Raw genomic sequence first — 8,296 nt, 5'->3', positions numbered from 1 at the left:
TAATAGGGATGAAGTTACTCTACAATAATAATAAAGTTAAAGGTGAAAAATAATCAGGTGCTGAGAATATTAGCGCTAGCTGCGAAGCATCCAGCAGATACACAGCGTATATCAGTTAGTTGTTCACTGCTTGAGAGCACAAGGATATTCTGACTTCAATGGCTGGACCAAGCCCAGACCACCTCAGCGCCCTCTACTCAGGTAGAGGGCGCTGAGTTGCAGTGTGCAGGTGTGCAGTCGGCGAGTGACCAATCAGGAGCAGGCAGGCTGGGAAGGGTAGTTGGCTGGTTGATGACGAGCCGGCGTGGAGGGAGTGGAGTAGGGGGTGAGTCTTGGATACGTTTTGCCTCCTGGTAAAAACGTTTTGTGCTACTGGGAGACGTATCTTGAAGGCAGCATCTTATTCTTGTGTAAAATATGTAACTCCTGTAGAGAAGAGCAAGCTCAATCTCTCTTGAAAGAGATTATCGTCACAATACACATGCATATTTAATCACCCACACAAATACACACATCAGTAATCTTTTGTGTCACAAGTGATTCAACAAGAGGCTCACAACAGTCACTATACAAGGCACTTTGCATCTATGAGGAGTCGCACAGTTACTAGTCTTGCTGCACACCCACCCAACTGGGCGGCAGCTTCACAGTCATGTGCTCCACATCCACCCAACTGGGTGGCAGCTTTACAGTCATGTGCTCCACACCCACCCAACTGGGCGGCAGCTTTACAGTCATGTGCTCCACACCCACCCAACTGGGCGACAGCTTTACAGTCATGTGCATGCATTACCTACAGTAAGCAAATTTTGGCTACTTCGCTAAGATTTCGGGCAGCACATCATTATGAATGAAGTACTTACACATTTCTGGGACACTTTTGATAGTGTTATCTCTAAATTCCGCAATTTTTTCACATTCCATTATATAATGACACAAAGTATGCGAATAGTTCTGCTGACAGAGTTTACATATAGTCAAATCTACATCAGCAGATGTTACAAACTCCCAGAGGTACTTGTAGCCGAGCCTAATCCTAGCAGTGGTAACATCTAGATGTCTGCTAACATTATTGGATGACACATAGACGTGCGGTACTTCCTACATAATAGAATGATGATAGAGGGAGTAACTGGTGTGAATTTTACTTTGCCTCAAGTCTCCGAAATTTAGTTGATGTTCCTGGGATATTGCTGCCCTCAGGCTGCTCAAAGGCAGTCCAAGTCGGTAATCAATTCCCTCTTTACGAGCAAAAGTCTTGGCTAACTCCTCAGTTCTATCATGCAATATGGGAAAGAATCCACAGGAGACAGACTCTGACTCCATCATTGATTATTTCATTATATCTGTGTCTAGCTTCAGAGATAAGCACGTCAGTCCCTCAGCCCATTATGTGCCTCTGTAACCCTTTCCACTACCGCCCACAAGATGGGTATGGGGTGCATAATAAATGAGCTAAACTAACTGAGATGAGTTGATAAACATTAATGTTTTATATTTTATTAAAAATACAGATATAAACTTTGTTTTCAAACGTTGAATGTAACAATATTTCAAATATAAGAACCAAGATATATTTATGATTTAACGATTTCCTATAAAGTTGCAATATTACCGTAATTGCACTCTATCATCATATGACGCAGGATCGATGTCTAGGTGAATTATGGCTGACACAGTCATATTATATATGTCAGCCACAAGCAAGTAATTTTCAAAAGAAGGTGCCAAACCGGGGAATGTCATCTACAAGTGCAGCTCTTAACTTAAGTATAAGCCTTATATATTATATATTATGAGAAATTCAGAAACATAAAATATACTTTAAAATTTTTGTCATATATTGTATATATATATTTTTTTATATATATTTTGAACCACATACTCATCCTGTGAGTCTTAGTTTACTGTGCCCCCCATATTCATCACGTCACTCAAGGGGTCCGTGTAATTACCCCCGATGACCAGGTCTCCTCCGGTTTGTAGTTTGGTCCACCAGGCTGTTTGACGCAGCTGTCATTTACACATATTACATTTATATGTGGATAACAAATCAATCAGTGACTTTAACATTGTAGCCCAACGTCTATAATGAGTTGATTTATGAGAGCAGTCAAAACTAACTAGCCTAATTTGCTACTTTTTATTTATGTATTTTATTTATATATACAAGAGTTCTTACATTCTTGTAAAGTCACTACCACGCATAGCGTTTCGGGCATGTCCATAATCCTAATTTTGACCCTGGAATACAACCCTCCAAACCATGTACCCATTCACTGCTGGGTGAACAGAGCTAGGCTACTGTTAAGGATTGGCACCTGGTCAATTCTCCCCGGTAGATACAAACGAGTGCTTTACCACTATGCCACGGGGACTGCTTTTTTAACCCAATCTGGCAGCAGGACTCGAGAGAGAGAGAGAGACCATCCAGATGTGCTGCTTCTAAACAGCACATACATAATCAATAAAAAACTTCTCTAAATATCTTTCCGGCAGAACAATTCAAATAAAAATCGTTCAACACTTGAATTTTTGTATTAAGCTCTTGGTGGTAAAGTGTTTGAACCTAAGAATTGTCTCAGTCATTCTCTGTTTTATTGTTATTAAACATGTATTAAACTCAAGCCAAACAAATCACCGGACGAAGTATTTGCCAGTTGTGCTTAAGAATGTTAGTAATAAAACACCTGGTGTTATTCTTCACCTATATCTTCTTCTGGTTAGTCTCCTATTTACATTATGCAGTTCAGGTTTCGTCGCCATATTATATTTTTAGTTTAGTTAATTTATCACATAATGGGTTCAGGGACTGAACACACAATTTATTTATCTAAGCTAGCTCTTGAGGAGCTAGCCACAAAATTCATAACGCATCGTCACATCAACAACATGGGTTCGAGATCGACCATAAGTACAGTTTCTAAATTAAGCAAATGACATATGTGGAGAGCTAGTGTCACAATTGATATGTTTGTCCTGCACATTTCCACAGTAGTTTTCTTGGGTTCTTCTAATTATCTTAGATATCATTGAAGAGAACCTCCTAGGTACTATACTGTATATATACTGGTAAGAAGTATAATAATCCTGAGAAATCGTGTAAATTATGTTGTACGAGTGCTTCCAGTTAAGTAACATAGTTCATTTGTGTGCGCGTGCTTGAAGAGGAAATGTTATCCCCCCCCCCATTGTAAATATTTGTGGCTTTCAGACCATACGACCGCGGCTTACCCTCTCCGCGGTCGAGGGTAAGAACACCGGATGTATACCCAGTATTACAAGTAAACATTAGCAATAACAATTATGAAAAGTTCCTTCACCTATACATAGACAAGAGACTGAACTTCAGCACCCACATACAACACATAAGGAGGTGCCGAGAGAGAGAGAGAGAGAGAGAGAGAGAGAGAGAGCTAGAGAGTGAGTGAGTGAGTGAGTGAGTGAGTGAGTGAGTGAGTGAGTGTGTGAGAGAGAGAGAGTAAAAATATCCACTGAGGTCTGATTAAGTCCTTTTGGGGACCTTAATCATTAGGACGTTCAATGATTAACGCAAAGTGAAGCGTATTCAGATGGTATATTGACAACATTCAGCATATCTCATAATGACCTAGTAGTACTTGGTGCACAAATAACTTTTCCAAAGGAATCGCAAAACATAATTAAACACAACTGTACCGTACAGTGTTATATATATATTTCAGTTTGAACACCTTTTAACATTAAAGGATACATCCTTTAATTGATTGAAATTAGTTTTAACATTCGAAATATAATTTGTTGATGTTAAATAATATAAGGTTCAAATTTATTAAGATACATACTTTAAAAACTATTTCTATTTGAAATTTAAATAACATAAAAAGAGTACAGAATATAACAAATACCGACTATATAAAAGACCTGACACTTGCAGCACTTAATTATGCTATTGTAACACATTGAAAGTAATTTCATTATTTGATTCAGCAAAGCATTTGGTAAGGTTATAATAATAATAATAATAATAATAATAATAATAATAATAATAATAATAATAATGTATTAATTAAATATTTTAAATTATAATTCACAACTTGCTAGCGCACAAGAAACAAATCCACGAATCATCATTACATTCTGTAACACCTACACATGATCCATGGTGCCAAATATTGCAACGGTCACAGCATACCATCAGCTTCAAATCATTTGGCTTTCTGCAAATGCAGTACACTTCCATCGAGCATGACCGGATGATTCGTTTTCTTCTCAGTGTCTGAGCTGCAGGGAATGCGGTGAGACACTTTCCTTTGAAGTTCTCTTGTAGATGTTGTCTCATATTCTGCACATCATATATGAGGTTCACCGGATCTTCACCATTTGCCAGTGATGCAGCAAACGCCACAGCATACACCACGCTCATACTTGAGTCCCATCCTGGCAATTAGCAAGAGCACACAAGAAAACATCAGTAGATTTGTATGGCAATTTATGCCTGGTGTCGTATATGTTAATTTGTCCCGTTTCTCCAGTGTTAGAAACGGTGACCCAGTGACAACCATCAACTTGAATTATTTGAATAAATTCACCTAATATAGCTGGCCAGGAGAGGTCCCGCTGCAACACTGGGTCATGAAGGCCTTCTACGCTTGGCATATTTTGTTTGATGAGGTCACATGCAGCCTTTATATGAAGGTCAGAGAGATTTTCATTTATTCCAATGTTTATGATCTCGTCATCTGTTAAATAATTTAACATTGTCGAATGTGAAGCACAGCTATTAATCTCCGTATTATTGCATTGGTATGAGGAGTGGCAGTGATTGGTGCAGTTTATTCCTCACCAGCTGCCTCTAGCACATCATCACTAGCGACCTCTAGCACATCATCACCAGTGGCCTCTAGCACATCATCACTAGCGACCTCTAGCACATCATCACCAGTGACCTCTAGCACATCATCACTAGCGACCTCTAGCACATCATCACCAGTGACCTCTAGCACATCATCACTAGCGACCTCTAGCACATCATCACCAGTGACCTCTAGCACATCATCACCAGTGGCCTCTAGCACATCATCACTAGCGACCTCTAGCACATCATCACCAGTGACCTCTAGCACATCATCACTAGCGACCTCTAGCACATCATCACCAGTGACCTCTAGCACATCATCACCAGCGACCTCTAGCACTTCATCACTAGCGACCTCTAGCACATCATCACCAGCGACCTCTAGCACATCATCACCAGCGACCTCTAGCACTTCATCACTAGCGACCTCTAGCACATCATCACCAGTGACCTCTAGCACATCATCACCAGTGACCTCTAGCACATCATCACTAGCGACCTCTAGCACATCATCACCAACGACCTCTAGCACATCATCACCAGTGGCCTCTAGCACATTATCACTAGCGACCTCTAGCACATCATCACCAGTGACCTCTAGCACATCATCACTAGCGACCTCTAGCACATCATCACCAGTGACCTCTAGCACATCATCACTAGCGACCTCTAGCACATCATCACCAGTGACCTCTAGCACATCATCACTAGCGACCTCTAGCACATCATCACCAGTGACCTCTAGCACATCATCACTAGCGACCTCTAGCACATCATCACCAGTGACCTCTAGCACATCATCACTAGCGACCTCTAGCACATCATCACCAGTGACCTCTAGCACATCATCACTAGCGACCTCTAGCACATCATCACCAGTGACCTCTAGCACATCATCACCAGTGGCCTCTAGCACATCATCACTAGCGACCTCTAGCACATCATCACCAGTGACCTCTAGCACATCAGTCACTAGCGACCTCTAGCACATCATCACCAGTGACCTCTAGCACATCATCACCAGCGACCTCTAGCACATCATCACTAGCGACCTCTAGCACATCATCACCAGCGACCTCTAGCACATCATCACCAGCGACCTCTAGCACATCATCACTAGCGACCTCTAGCACATCATCACCAGTGACCTCTAGCACATCATCACTAGCGACCTCTAGCACATCATCACCAACGACCTCTAGCACATCATCACCAGTGGCCTCTAGCACATTATCACTAGCGACCTCTAGCTCATCATCACCAGTGACCTCTAGCACATCATCACCAGTGACCTCTAGCACATCATCACTAGCGACCTCTAGCACATCATCACCAGTGACCTCTAGCACATCATCACTAGCTACCTCTAGCACATCATCACCAGTGGCCTCTAGCACATCATCACTAGCGACCTCTAGCACATCATCACCAGTGACCTCTAGCACATCATCACTAGCTGCCTCTAGCACATCATCACCAGTGGCCTCTAGCACATCATCACTAGCGACCTCTAGCACATCATCACCAGTGACCTCTAGCACATCATCACTAGCGACCTCTAGCACATCATCACTAGCGACCTCTAGCACATCATCACCAGTGACCTCTAGCACATCATCACCAGTGGCCTCTAGCACATCATCACCAGTGACCTCTAGCACATCATCACCAGTGACCTCTAGCACATCATCACTAGCGACCTCTAGCACATCATCACCAACGACCTCTTGCACATCATCACCAGTGGCCTCTAGCACATTATCACTAGCGACCTCTAGCACATCATCACCAGTGACCTCTAGCACATCATCACCAGTGGCCTCTAGCACATCATCACTAGCGACCTCTAGCACATCATCACCAGTGACCTCTAGCACATCATCACTAGCGACCTCTAGCACATCATCACCAGTGACCTCTAGCACATCATCACCAGCGACCTCTAGCACATCATCACTAGCGACCTCTAGCACATCATCACCAGCGACCTCTAGCACATCATCACCAGCGACCTCTAGCACATCATCACTAGCGACCTCTAGCACATCATCACCAGTGACCTCTAGCACATCATCACTAGCGACCTCTAGCACATCATCACCAACGACCTCTAGCACATCATCACCAGTGGCCTCTAGCACATTATCACTAGCGACCTCTAGCACATCATCACCAGTGACCTCTAGCACATCATCACCAGTGACCTCTAGCACATCATCACTAGCGACCTCTAGCACATCATCACCAGTGACCTCTAGCACATCATCACTAGCTACCTCTAGCACATCATCACCAGTGGCCTCTAGCACATCATCACTAGCGACCTCTAGCACATCATCACCAGTGACCTCTAGCACATCATCACTAGCTGCCTCTAGCACATCATCACCAGTGGCCTCTAGCACATCATCACTAGCGACCTCTAGCACATCATCACCAGTGACCTCTAGCACATCATCACTAGCGACCTCTAGCACATCATCACTAGCGACCTCTAGCACATCATCACCAGTGACCTCTAGCACATCATCACCAGTGGCCTCTAGCACATCATCACTAGCGACCTCTAGCACATCATCACCAGTGACCTCTAGCACATCATCACTAGCGACCTCTAGCACATCATCACTAGCGACCTCTAGCACATCATCACCAGTGACCTCTAGCACATCATCACTAGCGACCTCTAGCACATCATCACTAGCGACCTCTAGCACATCATCACTAGCGACCTCTAGCACATCATCACTAGCGACCTCTAGCACATCATCACAGCGACCTCTAGCACATCATCACCAGCGACCTCTAGCACATCATCACTAGCGCCTCTAGCACATCATCACCAGTGGACCTCTAGCACATCATCACTAGCGACCTCTAGCACATCATCACCAGTGACCTCTAGCACATCATCACTAGCGACCTCTAGCACATCATCACAGCGACCTCTAGCACATCATCACTAGCGACCTCTAGCACATCATCACTAGCGACCTCTAGCACATCATCACCAGCGACCTCTAGCACATCATCACTAGCTGCCTCTAGCACATCATCACCAGGCCTCTAGCACATCATCACTAGCGACCTCTAGCACATCATCACTAGCGACCTCTAGCACATCATCACTAGCGACCTCTAGCACATCATCACCAGCTGGACTGGAAGTGACAGTGTCTTCCAGTCAAATAAAAATGTATCCCCCCCCCCCAACTGATCAAAAAGACATTTCAGCATTAGGTTTACAAACTCTTTGCCACTGTCTGAATGGAAAATACTCGAGAGTCCTAAATATGCTAAAACGCGCTCCTCCAGCATTAAGGCAACTTCCTTGGCAGTTTTAGTTTTAAATGAAACACAATATGATATTTGCTGAAATGATCTACCACATGGTAAATATAGTTATAGTCTCCGTCTGGAGAATTTCTCATGTCTATCAGCTAGGTCTACTTGTATGCG

Source organism: Procambarus clarkii, chromosome 55, assembly GCF_040958095.1.
Source record: "Procambarus clarkii isolate CNS0578487 chromosome 55, FALCON_Pclarkii_2.0, whole genome shotgun sequence".
Taxonomy (NCBI): Eukaryota; Metazoa; Arthropoda; class Malacostraca; order Decapoda; family Cambaridae; genus Procambarus; species Procambarus clarkii.
This window is presented reverse-complemented; position numbering follows the sequence as displayed.